Source organism: Adiantum capillus-veneris, chromosome 3 (assembly GCF_014529385.1).
Source record: "Adiantum capillus-veneris isolate H3 chromosome 3, ASM1452938v2, whole genome shotgun sequence".
In the NCBI taxonomy this organism is placed as follows: domain Eukaryota; kingdom Viridiplantae; phylum Streptophyta; class Polypodiopsida; order Polypodiales; family Pteridaceae; genus Adiantum; species Adiantum capillus-veneris.
The window spans coordinates 154,125,039-154,140,466 of NC_140933.1; positions in this window are offsets into that span (position 1 = coordinate 154,125,039).

Here is a 15,428-nt window from a genome sequence, read left to right on the forward strand (position 1 = left end):
GGGTAACTAGACGAGGATGCGTTCAGTACACAGTTGGCTGCTGTTGTGAATGTGTTTTCTCATTTGGTGTAGAATCCCAGGTTTATGGAATTTATGCACGCTCCATCAGTGTCACAGTAGGCAAGGCAACACTCTCTTACAGTAGATCTTGCTGAGGCTCAAACCCAGGTTCCTTATGTGTCCTAGTAGGGCAAGGAGCACTCCATTGCGGAGTCAGTTGGGGCTCCAAGACAAATTCTTTCTATCCACGAATGGGTGGTTACGACGCCAATTCTATAGGCTTTACGAGTTCATTCAGCCACCTTTTAGAGTCCAAATGTTTCATTAAATGGACAAGGAGTTAATTTCCAGGCTATGCATCAGGTTTTTCCACCACCCACGGTTTATTTTGGGTATTTTGGGGGTGGACCTCTGTTTCAAAGCATGGTTGGTTATGCGTCTAGAAACCAGTAGTACATGCCAAGAATAGTCTTTGGAGGTATGCAAGACATGAGTCAAACCCCATATATGGCAATATCGGCTTATAGCCAGGGTTTCAAGGTAATTAGAGCCAGTTTGGGGTGTTGCATGCCGCTTTTGGTATGGCTGGTTTTTCAAATTAGCAGGCAAACATGGCACCAAGAAGACAATATCATAATGGCCAAGGGGCTCAGATGATCCCCACCAATGTTCCATGTTGCAAATACTTCCTTATGATAACATGGGAGTGCTGAAAAATCCAAAACCATACAAATAAGGTGGTGCAGCTATGAAGTTTGATACTTTCAGCAGATTTTAGGACAAGATGAAGCCTCTTACTTCCATTCAGTGGTTTGATACGGCTTATGCAAGGGGGGAATTTTACAGAGGTCTCGAAGTTCACAGAATCTACCACTTTCTTGAAAGGAAATGTGTGTTCATGGGGGATGAAATTGTTGATGCAAGGACAAGCACCCACCACATGGATATACTTCAAGAAAATGTTTTCATTTGCACGGTTGTCAAATAAATTTGAAGCCAATGTCATGACAGATTGGCACCAACTCAATGCAACTACTTGCAAAAGCTTAGAGAAATACAATCATAAGTTATGTAAAGTACTGCTTTCAGTAACTTCCTACAGGTTCGTGCCATTGAAAGAGAAGATCGAGAAGTATTATTATGGGTTGCCTGAAGGGCTTAGAAATTACTGTACAAAGAACAGAGTGGCCACCCTTACTCAATTTATGGAAATTTCCAACACTCGGCATGCATTGTTCAAGGGAGAAGACAATGGATTCCAGAGCAACGTGAAAGAGGGTTTGCCAAAGAAAAATTCAGCAAAGAAGCCCTTTATGAAAGCGATTTTTGAAGCGTTCCGGTGGTCAGAAAAGGCAGAGAAAGCTAAGGACTCAATCGAGAAGTCTAGAGGACAGACAAAGAAATAAAAAAGGAAGCCTTTTGTGCGAAATTCGTTCGAAGAGAAGGCTTTAATGGCTAAGAATTAATGCTTTATTTGTGAGAAAATGCTTTATTTTTTAGTAGTCTGGTCATTTTACAAATTGTCCACAGAGAAAAGAGAAAGAGGCTAGCTGGCTTAGAAGACAAGAAAGGAAAGAAGCCCAAACCCATGGCAGGTTTAGTGCCAAATATGGTGGGTGATAGGCCAAACTTGGATGCCAATGAGTTATGCAGAGTGTGGGGTAAAGTTAGGGATCAGACAACACTTCATTTCTTTGATCCAGGGACTAACAAAAACTTTATCTCACCAAAGTTGGCTATCGAATTTGGCATCAAAGCTGAAGAAATGGGTTACACAACAGAGGCAACTTTGGTATGTCTTGGCCATTCAGAGTGTGTTACTTCCGTCATTGGAAAATTGTGTCTACATATTCAATCATATGGTGGATACAGAGGAACTTTATATCATGCCACTAGAAAGATGTGATGCTTTGTTGAGGACTCCATGGATGTTCCGTGTACATGGAGTATTGGATGTCTTCCTTAAAAAGATCCCCTTGTAGCATAGGGGCAAAACTCATAATCTAGATGTAAAGCTTAAAGGGGAGTCTGTACTCTGTCCCTATTGTATAAACATCGGCTATCAATTCTATAATTAAGAATCACCTTTTTGCGTACTTGATTTTTGCACGTGATGTTTTAGATAATTGTCAGTCAAATTTATATGTGCTAGGTAAAGAAAGGTTAACGTTTTTGCGAGAGTTTAGTGACTATTTTTCTGATTCATTATTGTCTCGATTTTTGTCGAAGAGGCTTGAGGATCATGCGATAGATTTGGTGCTAGGTTGTAGCCAATAGACCTCCCTACAGGAGTAGCGCGGCCGAGCAGAAAGAGATTATGAGCCAAGTAGAGGAGCTATTAAGAAAAGGGATGATTCGATCTAGTTCTTCACCCTTTTGCTCCCTAAGGCTTTTGCTACACTCAAGACGTTTACTTCTCCCAAGAGAAGGGTATCCACAAGTCACTTAGAGATTAAAAACTCAAGTGGATTTACAAGTATCTATGGCACCTTACAAAATAGTTCAAGAGAAGTGGCGAATGATCATGAGGCCAGTCCCAACAACTTGGTAGCACCAATCGCGCACAAAGAGGTGATATCGACTATATCTACTAGGGATGTTGCACATGTTAAAAATGTCATTCAAGTTATGCATACATTGTATATGTGACCTTAAGGAATCGATATAAAACCCACCTTAAGAAAATCAATGACCAAAACATAGGCTTTATCCTTGGAAAGACGAAATTTGGTCATAAATTAGGAAAGAAATATTCGGGACAGATTGATTGACTAGAAAAGAATGTTTGCCAAACCTTTTGGTATGGCTTGTCTTAGACTCTCTACCTACTAGTAGTGGTATTACGTGGCAGTTGTGTTGTTGCATGAGATGATGCCTAAGGTGCACCGTTGTCATTGTACTTTAGGCTCCATGATTTAGAAGCTTGTGGGTACTACGAATTGAACTCAAAAGGGAAAACGAGACACTTGGCAGCTCTGGAGCACTTTGCAGGACACCTCAGCTTGGAGGGGGCACCCAAAATTGATTTGGGATGCTGGGGGCTGATTTTTTGTGAGCTTACATTGTGTGTGTGTCTGAGTAGTGGGTGCATGTTAACAACTTTAATGGAAAGCTTGCCTTCTCCTTTGTTCTATGTGGCACAATGATTCTGCTCTCGTGCACCTCTCTCCCCTTTTGAATTGGAAAGCTTGCCTTCTCCTCTGTTCTATGTGGCACAATGATTCTGCTCTCGTGCACCTCTCTCCCCTTTTGAATACAAAAATGTGGTGCCCAGCTCAATGGCTACTCATTTGTATGTATAGTTGTGTGGGTTATGCGCAATTGTTGAGGCAAGAGCCTCTTGCCAAGGTACCACATTAGCTAATTGCTAATCCCCCGTAGATATAGGTTGATTCGGAGAGATTTCTTGTGAGAAATATCATCCAAATCAAAGGGAAAGTATCCCTATAGGTGCAAAAACTTGAGGGCTTGCTATGGGCGCAACAAGTGCATGAAACAAATCTCAAAACAAAGAATTACAGCATGTTATGTATTTTTGCAGGTCTAGGATTTTGGCGGTTTTGCTGCCTAACAATCCCAGAAGCTAGGGAATCGTCGTACAGGTGTTCTAGTGCATTTTAGAGTCTGAAAACAAAGAATTCAGTGTGTTGTAATTTCTTGTCAGGTTTGGGAAAGTGTTCTTATGCGCTAGGAAAGTCTCTTTTGCATGGGGATTTTGAATGCGAAGCCTTCTATTGTTTTTATGCTGCTATAGGCCATTTTCAGTCCAATAAAAGTGGGACGGCACGTAGGAGTTTTTTCTCCAAAGCTTAATTGGAAAATAGAAATACCGAAAGGGGCGCCAACTTTTGGGGCCAACGTGTTGTCACTATCCATTTGGTAGCACTCTAGCTGCCAAGTCATGGTTTGTTTAAACTGTTGAATTCCAGTTTTAATTTTTTTTCATGAAGTTCCTTTTTGTCGTAAAGTTAAACACTGTAAAGATTGAGTGAAAGCTCACCCTTTAGTGAGTCTACTGACCAGTTTCAATGCATTTGTTTGGGATAGCTCTAACAATATGCAATTTTTTTCTTTCCCTTGTTACAAAAAGAACACAAAGGTCAACACTCTATTACACTAATTTTACAACAACGAAAAAATCATGTTATCCATGTAAATAAATAGCAAAAGAAAATCATAATAAAGAACTTGACAAGCAATCTTGCAATTACTATGAAACTCCCTAAGTCATTTTTTTGTGTTTTGATATGTAAATTTTTCCAGATTCTCTCAGCAGTATGAGGAAATCCCAACTTCTCAAGTAATCCTAATTATTTTGGTACTGCACCACCCGTTGCACTTTGACATGCTATCAGAGTCTAGGCCTAGCATCGCCTAGTCGACTAGAGCACAAAGAGAAGTTGAGTGTGGCTCCTTTTGTTACTGAATAGAAGGGCGAGTGTCACCAGAAGGTGTATTTTTCTTGTTGCCTTCTTTAAATATGTACTATATATTTTTTTTAAAGAAAATTCTTGTTTTCCCCAAAACCCTTGAAAAGGTGCAAGTGGAAATTGCATGGCCACTATGAAACGGTTGCAGCCAAACGGGTTTCTCACATTGAGAATGTAGGTCGGTCAGTCGGGGAATTGTCGAACCAATTAGCACTAAATTTTGATGAGTATGGAAGCTTTTGTGTACCTAAATGGAATTTGAACCATTCGGTAAGTCACTGACAACTTTTACGTTTGGAGGGGTTAGGAAACTGAACCATAAGGGGCATAGTGGGGGACACATGGCTAACAAAGAGCCATCTGCTTGACAACTCACCTCTCCAGAAGCGTAGGCCCAGCTTGGGGGCGCCTAATAGAGAGTGAGAATTGTTTTTACTCATTTGTGAGTGGATTTTCAAGTTCTACAACTTTAATGGAAAGCTTGCCTTCTCCATGTAGCACGATGATTCCGCTCTCGTGTAATCTTGTGGGTTTTATGTGCATTTTGCCAAGGCAAGAGCCTTTTGAATCGGAACTAAATTCACTAATTGCTAATCTCCCACAGGTATGCACAATTTCATCACAAAAGGTTGTGAAACAGGAGAGCTTTCTCGCATGAAAACTCATCCAAATCAAAGGGCAAGGATTCCATTGTATGTGGGGATTCCTGAGACACGCATAGATGTGTTTTCTCCGCTCAAAATGATCCAAAATAGAGAATTACAGCTTGATGCATTTATTTGTAGGTTTAGGGTTTCACACCTAAACAACAAGATAACACCGGGAAGCCTTGGGAAAGCCTTGATACAAGAGTTTGGGCACCTCTCAGTGACCAAAACAAAAAATCACAGCATGCTGAAATCTACTAACAGCTCACTAGAAAGCTTTTAAAATGCAACGGAATGCATATGAGGCTTGTACTTTTGACCCAAAGATATTTTGACACTGTGATGTTGCCAAAATGGGGTCAGATGTAATGTCTACCCTTGACAGGTTTGAATAGCTTGGTGAGAGTTTGATTTAAGTGTTCGGGTTGTTTGCTTTCAATTGAATAAAGAAATACAGAAAGGGCTGCCAATCTTTGGGGTCTAGCGAGTGTCGGCTTCCTAGTAATGACATTCTAGTTGTTGGTTGCATGTGTGTTCTCTCTTCTTCTCAATCCTCTATGGAAAGCTAACACATGTAATTGAATTACTAATGCCCTCTATGGTGTGTTGGCGCGGGTTGAATGGTTCCATCGACGGGATAGTCACTTTTTCTTGAAAAAGTGTAGCGTGGATTGTTGTGGGTGAAAGCAACATAGAGGATATTATGGCAGAGAAGAGAGACGACATAATTGAAGAGGGATCTTCCTCGCATTACACATAGAAATTTTCTTCAATATTACGAAAATTTTGAGCTCGTTTTTTAGCCTTGTAAGAAATGGCTCATGTGACACAACTTTCGAAAAGTGGGGACCAATAAATATTTTGCAAATAAGATCCAAATTTGTCAAAGGTTGGATACTTAGAATCTACTCTTCAAATGCTATATAGTGATATATAGCATGCATGTATCCGACATTGTCTTCATATAGATCTAAAAATAGATGATTGTCAATTACTGTAACAAGAACAAAAACTAGCTAATTGAAAAAAATGGCATAAATTTCATACAACTCATCCAAAAATTTTGGACCTTGGCTCTTTAAAGTCCATTTGTTAAGAGCTTTCCAATGATAGGTCATATCATGGGGTTCTGAGCAATATTTAGAGAGGTTTATCGGGTTGCTCTCTTTTGTGTAGCTTTGATGATGTGGCACCCTGAAAAGGCCCAAAAATGAGGTCAAAACTTTTCTAATGACTCTTTAAGAAGAGGACAGGTTGTTTAGACCTCAATTGCTTACCTGCATGAAATTTTTTTTGCAGTTGGTCAAGAAACCAAGGATGCAGGAGTTCTTAGATGCTCCTTCACAAGGTTTTAGGCTACGACACAGGGCATTTCTGAGCTATTACTAGGAAAGGAGATTTTCCATGCACATGGGTCTTGTGATGCTCTAGGGAAAGCCCATGTGATTGAGCACCCAAAGGTGTCCATTGATCCAAAGCAGTTTTCTTATCTGGACAAGAACCATTTGTGAATGGTCAAGGGAGTAATGAACATGCTCTGCATTAAACCTTTCAATACCTACTTCATATCCTGGTTATTTTGGAGATGGTTCATTGTTTCAAGCTATGGCCAATGACCAACCAGGTTTTCATAATGCTTATGGTCAATTTTGAATGCCTGGAACATAGTTTAGTATGGCTGGTTTTGCATAGCTATATGCCCAAGTTGTAGATATGATAGGTAAAAATAGGTGATGTGAGCGCTAGAATGGTTAGGAGCACCACTTTTACGAGTACCTGTTTGTGACAATTTGCCTCCTTTGAGTCAACCTAAGGACTACAAGGAAGGTGGGCAGGCAGCGAAGTTTGAAACTTTCAAGGGAACTGAGGATCATTGACCTTCATCAAATGCTGAAGGAAACTTCACAAAATCGTTGAAGATTTGTTCCTTTAGAAGTTATTGTGTGAAGTTTGATTTCTAGGATTAAGTTTTTGAAGATGTCTTCTCCTTTTTTGTTTAAAGTTGAGTACTTGTTTTAAGTTTTAGCCAAGTAAGCTGCGTTATTTTGCGCATGCGTTTTCTAAACACTCTTTAAAATTAATAATGTTATGTTTTATCTAGTTTTGTTTCTTAGCAAATAAAGTATTTTTTTTCTTCTTTTCTTTTCTTGTGTCCCTTACTTTTAAAGTTTTATGAGTGCTTTATTCCGTTTTATAATTCGTGAGTTCAAACTATTCTGAACTTATGAAAATGGGACACTGCTAACCCACGCTCGTTCCAATACCTGCTCATACAAATCATAAATGCCCCTAACAATGAGAAGTGGTACAAATGAGAGGTAGAGGGTCACTTTTATAGTGAGAGTTCTCTTCTCATTTTATTGTAAGTAGGGCCGTCTCTAGTTTGGAGCAGATTTGGGCCGATAATATGTCGCGCAACTAATAAATGGTTGGGCCACAATAAGTCTCCATAGCGATCAATGCGACCTAGGTTATTTGTGATCGTATTCTAGGAAACTAATGTTTCTTGTTATTTGTGGTATGTTGTCATATCTAAATCATTCTTGGAAAGCTCGCTGCTCGCTGTATGCTCCCACCCTCACCACCTCTAGCGCTGCCCCCTCTCCTCCTCGCATCCCCTCTGCCCATGCACATGCACCTGCCCTCAACGTGCACCCTTCCTGCCTCAGCCCCGTGCCCCCTCAGCCTCAGTCCTACGCCCCACCCACCCCAGCCTCGTGCCCGCTTGTCTCAGTCTCTCGCCCGCCCGCCTCTCTCTCTCTCTCTCTCTCTCTCTCTCTCTCTCTCTCTCTCTCTCCCCTTTTTCTTAGCCTTTCCTCCCTTTGCGTCACGTTCTCAACTAGCAAGTAGACTATATTTCAGCCTACTGTGACTATCTCATCACCACCGACCTTCTCGTTCGAGACAAGGCCGTAGGTTTACCTACTGTGCACGTTCTTGTTCGAGACACACTCTCTCCCGAAGATGATATTGTTGCCTCGGGTGAGTGGGGGTTGGATAAGATAGAGTGTGGTGTATTTGGGTCTCCCAAATCAGTGTTTCATTTGCAGACAGATGGACCATTTAGCAAAGGCATGTCCTCGCAGGAGATCTCGACCCACAGCGCATGTGCAGCCTCCTAAGGTTGAGCATGCCCAACAGCCAGATACACAGGATGCAACAGAGACTAGTGATCAGACAGGTGGCGGTTGGTAGCAGGTGCCTGGTCGAGGCCGACAGGGACGGGCTCGCCCCACTACTCCCCCTAGTGGCCGACCTCCTGCAGCTTAGCAACATTGGGTTCTAATAGGGAGCCATTTTGACCCCCTTCAGCAGGACCTGCCTGAGGAGGTCCCATCCACTTCAGATCCTCCACCTCCACCTCCTCCTCCCTCAGACGTTGCTGCTCCACCTCCCTCGCCCCTTCCCCCTCCTCCACCCTCATCCCTGCCTCCCGTCCCTCCTCTCTCCCCGGTGGCCCACAGCCTCATCTCCCGACCCCTCCCTCACTCCTCCTCAGACGGAGGGGACCGGACACGCGTCTGCCGCGAGGCAATCTCTTGGTAGTGCTTTCGCTACAAGCCATGTGGCTTGGGAAGGAAAGACCCATTTGAGGCCGACTTTTCTGGTGCAAACTTCTCCTCTTGCAGCAGTCCCTAGATGTTTGACTAGCTTTGACATTCACAGACGCTGGAACTTCTTCGACTATAGCTTCACACGGTTCCTGGGTGACTCTTCTCCTAACCTAGAGGAGAATTGCTTTCAAGTCCACGACCTCTTTCTTGCAGCTCGAGGAATTGAGGATTTGGACACAGCAATGGGTTTTTCCTTATCGCTGTGCGGAAGGGATCCTACAGAGTGAACCCTGCACACAGTTCTTGACTGGCTCCAGATTTAGGCTACTGAGTTCTCACACCACACAAGGGACTTAGGGGTGACAGATGTGGTATAGACACTTTGGTGTCTTGCTAAGTTCAGTGTGACGCCACCGGATGCAGCGGGGTGCAGGCACATTGTGGTGCATTTGTTTGCTGACACTCAGCGTCCTCCTTGCTATGTATTTGTACATGAAGATTCTTGGACAGAGGCCTCACGGGCTTCACGCTCGGCTTGGGCCTAGGTGGGACAATCACTCTAGACATGCTTGTCTAGAGGTTGTTCAGATGCGGATTACTCCCCATCCAAACCGGCATCAAAGATAGCGAGGTTGGCTGTTGTTACAACATCTGTTTTCTCTCATTGACTCCATGAGAATCAAGGTGAAAGTATAGTTTTAAGGAGAGAGAGAGAGAGAGAGAGAGAGAGAGAGAGAGAGAGAGAGAGAGAGAGAGAGAGAGAGAGAGAGAGAGAGAGAGAGAGAGTTTTTACTATGTACATGTCTTGGGGTGAGGAGTGCGACTAGACAAAGGTGCATCCAATTTATTGTCACGCAATGTATGCACCAGCCATTTTGGCATACCTCTTCTCATGGAATGTGTAGTGTTTGAAGAGCCCCAGTTTCAGCGTCAGAGAGGTCGACTGCTTCAGGAGCTTCAATGATGCCTTGCGGGTGGTGAGATTGATATTCTTATGCTACAGAAGCATCATCTGTGTGAGATCTTCATTGGACTATGTGATCAGATTTTGTGTGGTTGCTATGAGACGTTATGGTCAGCTACATTTGGACCTGGAGGCATCCAGGGAAGGGTATGTATGACTATTGCGGATTCTTCAGCAGGCCATTGTGGGTAGAGGTATTATTGTACCAGGCAGAGTTCAATGGATTACTATGCAGGTGCATAGTTGCCTCATGGGTTTCTTGAACATTTATGCACCCAATGTGGCAAGTGCACGGGCAGAGTTCTGGTCTCAAGTTGTGAATTATTTGCCGCATGCAGAGTAGTGGTGTGTTGGGGGGGGCTTCAACATGTTGGAGGACCCCTCTGATCGGATTGAAGGTGGCCATGTCACGGTGCACGGGGATGAGCTGGCAGCTTGGGAGCGGCTATGTATGACTATGAGCGTTTTTTATGTTTGGCAGCATTTAGGTTTTGTGAGACCCCCTGACATCTTGGCTTTGTCTCACTCTGATCGCAGAGTTGGAGGAGTGAATCTATCTAGGATAGATCGCTTCTACGCTGGTGACCGCATTTGTGACTTGGGGTGGGTCAGTTTGCATCTTGGTTGGGACATCTTATTCCAACCAAGCACCAGTGATCCTCACATTGAAAGATAGACAAAGGAGGGGGAGAACGATGCTACACATCCCTGAGAGGATCTTATTGGACTCCGAGCTCAGAGAGCGAGTGGTGACTCTTTGGAACGAGGGCTTGGACACGCAGGAATCTTCTGCTGATGGCAGAGTGGCCTCTGGACTTGCTTAGCTTAGTCGTTTCTTTCTCCAAGAGTCTACGGCCCGCCTTGCTGCAGTAAGGGAGGAGGAGTAGTGTTTTCGACGCGGTGTTGCTTCCTTGAAGAGGATGCAGGAGCAGCATCCAGACAGTCCTTGGTTGGAGGAGCAACTGCAGCAAGCTCGCCAGGAGCTTGCCAGCATAGAGGAGAGGCGTCGTGGGTTTGATTTCCATCGACATGCATCTCAGTGGACTTAGTGGGTGACAGGGTGACTGGTACTTTCTTTGAGGTAGTGGAACCTCGTCATGTGCAACCAGTGTCAGCCACTTGAGGAGACTTGATGGGTCAGTTGCTTCAGAGCTAGAGAATATGCGTGCAGTTGCTACTGACTTTTACCGTGACCTGCTGTCAAACAGGGCCTCAGCCAGAGCGTCAAGATGCATGCAGAGAGCAGGTTTGGGCACTGATGCCTTGTCTTGTGACTAAGGAGATGCACCAGAGGCTTGAGCTGCCTCTCCAGCTAGAGGAGCTCCATGCAACCCTCAAAGCACTTCCCCATGGTAGTTGTCCTGGTGAGGATGGTTTGACTCCCATTTTTTTCCTGGAGTACTGGGACTTGCTGGGCTTAGACATCTTGCACACAGGAGAGATGCTTGACAACATGAGTGAGGGCTTGATCTACCTCATTCCCAAGGAGGGTGGCTCCTTGGATGAGATTCGGCAGTGGTGGCCCATCACTATCCTCAACTCAGCCTACAAAATTCTAGCCAAGGCTCTGAGTTTGAGGATTCAGCCACTTCTAGAGAGAATTATACATGGGACCCAGACAGGTTTTGTCAAGGAGCGCAATATCCTTGACAATATCTTCACTTTTTGGGAGGCGTCTGCCCTCGCACGCCTCCGAGGTGAGGATCTGGTGATACTTCTTCTCGATTTTGAGAAGGCCTATGACAAAGTTGATTGGGACTTCTTGGAGGGTACTCTACATAGGATGGGCTTCTCAAATGCTTGGATCAAAGGTGTTCAACTCTCTACAGACGTGCACATAGTCAGGTGCTTCTGGCAAGAGGTAGAGGAGACCGTTTCATGCTCACACGCTCGGTCAGATAGGGCTGCCCTCTAGCACCCTTCCTCTTTCTGCTCTATGTTGAGACGATGAGCAGATTCTTGGTTTCACAGCAAGTTGCTCTACGTGGCTTAGCGCTCCCTATTCGGGTCAATGAGCTACTGGATGCTGAGTTTGCAGACGACTCAGATTTGTACTTGGAGGGCCAGGAGGCCAACTTGCACAAGTGTGAGCAGGTTCTTGAGACTTTTTGTTGTGCATCAAGCGCACTAATCAACTTGAGGAAGACATTGTCTTTTTGGGTTGGCATAGCTCCTATGCCTGATTGGCTGCCAGGTGAGGGTTTTAGATGGAGGGTGAGCTTAGATGGCACTACCTTCCACCTGAGTGGCTTTTCCCTCCTCCCATCTCTTGATTTAGCCCTCATTGTACATATGGTGTTTTTTCATTGGGAGAGTCTCCCCTTATGGTTGATGTAGCCCTCTCTTGTAGAGGTGGTTGTAGCCCTATGGGCAGTTTTATTAACTAATAGAAGGATCTTTTTCTCCAAAAAAAAAAAACATTCTTGTGTGAAATGTTGTGGTTTGATCATAAAGGTGGTTTTTTTTATTTATTTGGAAATTGTGTGTCGACGTGCATAATGCATCTCTTCTTCTTTTATCTATGTGTCCTTTTGATTATGTGTTTTATGTAAGTGTCTTAGCCCTTCGTATGGGTTAGAAGTTTGATCATGGTTCACAATAGGAGGATGCTTTACCTCTCATGACATGGCAAGCTCCCTTGAAGTTGAAAGTACATGGCCATGCCAGGGATAGAAGAACCATATGAACTTGTTGTCATATATGCAGTTGACCTTCCACAAGCTGTTGATGACGAAAGCTGGTTGAGGAGGCTTGCCTCAGAAGAGGCTTACATTGAGGCATGTATTGAATCAGATGGGGATGAAGAAAGGGTGTGTTTGGACAGGTTTTTACTGTAAATAGCCAGCTATTTACATTTTAGCACGGTGCATGGAATGGGCTTTGTGAATAGAGGCCTCGTAGGGAATATGCCTCGCGACTACCACCTGGTTAAAGATAGCCCGTCTGTCGTGGTGAAATCAAGTCCTACAACCCTCCAGCTCGCTCTTCACAACACGTACCGGTTAAAGACGATGTTTCGTGATTCAGCAAGTACACTCAAGGCCTATGTTAGTTCCTGTTTTGGTGTGCCCCCCTCGTATCTGCCTGACCGCGAGACATTGTGTGCGGAAGGCACGCATGGCGATCGAACGAATTTAAGGGTGTGGAGGCGAGTATTCAAGGCGAGCTCATTTGATGGTATGGCAAGCTGGGGTACAAGTTTACTTGCGACATCAGGGAACTGGTCTCCAATGAAGGACAATGAGGGATTGTTTGTTGGAGGAGCCGACGTAGCTATACTTGTCCTTACCAACCAGCGAACATATGGTAGTTCTATTTTGCCATGATCTCCGAGTTGTATAAGTAACAAGGATCAAAGAAAAAGTTGCCATGTTATCATATCCTTGTTTAGATAGCTTTTTGAAGATGGTTGAAGACCATCTGATAACCAAAGCCCAAGTGGAAGTGTCCTTGTTGGCTCTAATTATCAAATGGTCTTCAACCATCTTCAAAAAGTTGTCTACACAAGGATATGATAACATGGCAACTTTTTGTTGATTCTTGTTACTTATAAAGCTTGGAGAGCATGGAAAAATAAAACTTACACATCTCTGCTGGTTGGTAAGGGCACGCACACCAACATCGGCTCCTGCAACAAACAATCCCTTGGTGTCCTTCATTGGAGACCAGTAAACTTACGTCCCAACTTGCCACACCATCATATGAGCTCACCTTGACATGCTCACTTCCACACCCTTGAATTCGTTCGATCATCGTGTGTGCCTTACGCACACAAATGTCTGACGGTCATGCAGATACAAACCAAAACATGAACTGACATAGGCCTTGGTTGTGCATGTGAGCCAGAAACTTAAAACTGCCTGTTCAAAATCCAGTGAAAGGGTTTTTTCTTTTTCCTTCTAGAAGAAAAAACACCGACCCCGTTCAAAATATATAAAAATGGCAGCATGAAGCTGGAACCAATTTATACATCGCATGATTATGAGCGGATAGTTAGTTCTATCCAAAAAGTTAGACCAGAGTCCATCTCAACACAAAACTATGTAAGCTCAAGGTTCCAAAGATCGGTTGAGATCAACCTAGAGGAATTTCCTAGAATATCGTCAAAGTGAATTTCAAGCCAATGTAAAAATGGCTGTAATTTTGTGTCCTCCCAAAAACTTGAGAAAGGATTCGGCAGTGTATCTAGGCCTTCCATTTATAGTTCACGTACTAAAGAAGATCTCTGTGTGTGTGTGTGTGTGTGTGTGTGTGTGTGTGTCTTGCATAGGCAGAACAATGCGTTGTTGAGGCTGCAGTTGAGGATTTGATGAGGGAGGGTTAATAGGCTCCAACTGCTTGCAAGATAAGGTCATTTGGTTCCATTTCTTGAAAGGATGATCTATTTCAAAATAGGTGCTCGTGTCAACGGGTGCTAGCTCAGTTGGTAGAGTCATAGCCTCTGTGCCTAAGGTCTTGGGTTCAATCCCCCCTTGGTGACATGAAGACATGTTCCAAGTCCTTAGGGACTGTTCCCATGTGCGGGTGTGTGCCTGTGATGGGATGCATCTCTCTCCCTACTTGTGAGGCCGTTGTACATAGGGTGTGTGCGTGTGTTTCAAATTTCTTGTACTCTCTATAAAAAATAAATAAATTTATTTAAAGGTGCTCGCAGCAGATTTGAGAGTAACTACAATGGTGGTGTTGATGGTTGTCGGAGGTATAACCTCTGCACATTGTGTTGCTTACGGACTGCTCTGCTCTCTAAACTCATCTATACTTTTTTGTTGCTATTGTTGCTACTATTGATGCTACACCAAATGATTAGGGTGCTCCACATAGAGAATACACTATCTTCAAGGCATCGGCTAAGCAGCATCCGCTAGAAATAGCACATGACCTTAGTGCTATTTCTGGATTGCATCTGATGATACAATACATCTTTGTCAGATGAAAGTACAAAATGGATTTTGGGTTATCATGAGATTATGTTGTGTGTTCATCTGCTTTGTCGCTTAACAATCTTTGAAGTTTACAATAATATCCTCATATTACATCAAGGGCTAAAAGAGCGGCAAAACGGTAGAAATAATTGGCACCGACACTCCAAACGCACTTCAAGCATTCACATATGTAGTTGCCTCCTTCCATGAGCATACTTCCAACCACATATGTAAGAGACATTGGCATCGACCCGCCTAATGTTTTTCCATTCTTTGACACATAGTCGTGCCATAAAGCGAGTATTGATACCGAGGGGTCTTAGTTGAGGGTAGCTAGGTGTTGGACTCGAGGCTCGAGAAAAGATAGGTTTGCTTTATCCAAAGCATGTTCAAAATGAAAAATGGCCGGCTCAAATTTGGGCAAGAAGGTTCTCAAGCCGGTTCAAATTATGGAATTTTTTGTTACAATATGATACTTTTATTGTGATTATCCCTCTCAAATTTAGTGTTAGCGTGCTCATATGCGTGTGAAAAGCCAGGTCCGCAAAAAATGCATGGCTACTTGTTGAGAGGATTAGTTAGGGAGAAGAAACCTTTGATGTTGTCTTTGAGGTCAAGATTGTTGAGGAGTGTTAAGTACGCATGTGCATAGGTTGAGCAATAAAAGCATGCTCAATGGATTTTGTACAATGGTAAGAGACCCTTTTACCACACTCAAGAGATATACAATAAGGATAGCACGGTGTAAGAAAGACATCTGATGGGCTGTATACAAACTACATCTAGCACTTTTGATATTAGTTAGTATGAGTCCCTAGAGGCTTGGTTTCTCCAACTTCCTTACATTTTGTAAGTGTCCATCATTGTTGGAACTCTCAGATGGACTCTTATGCTCATCTCATCAAGCATGA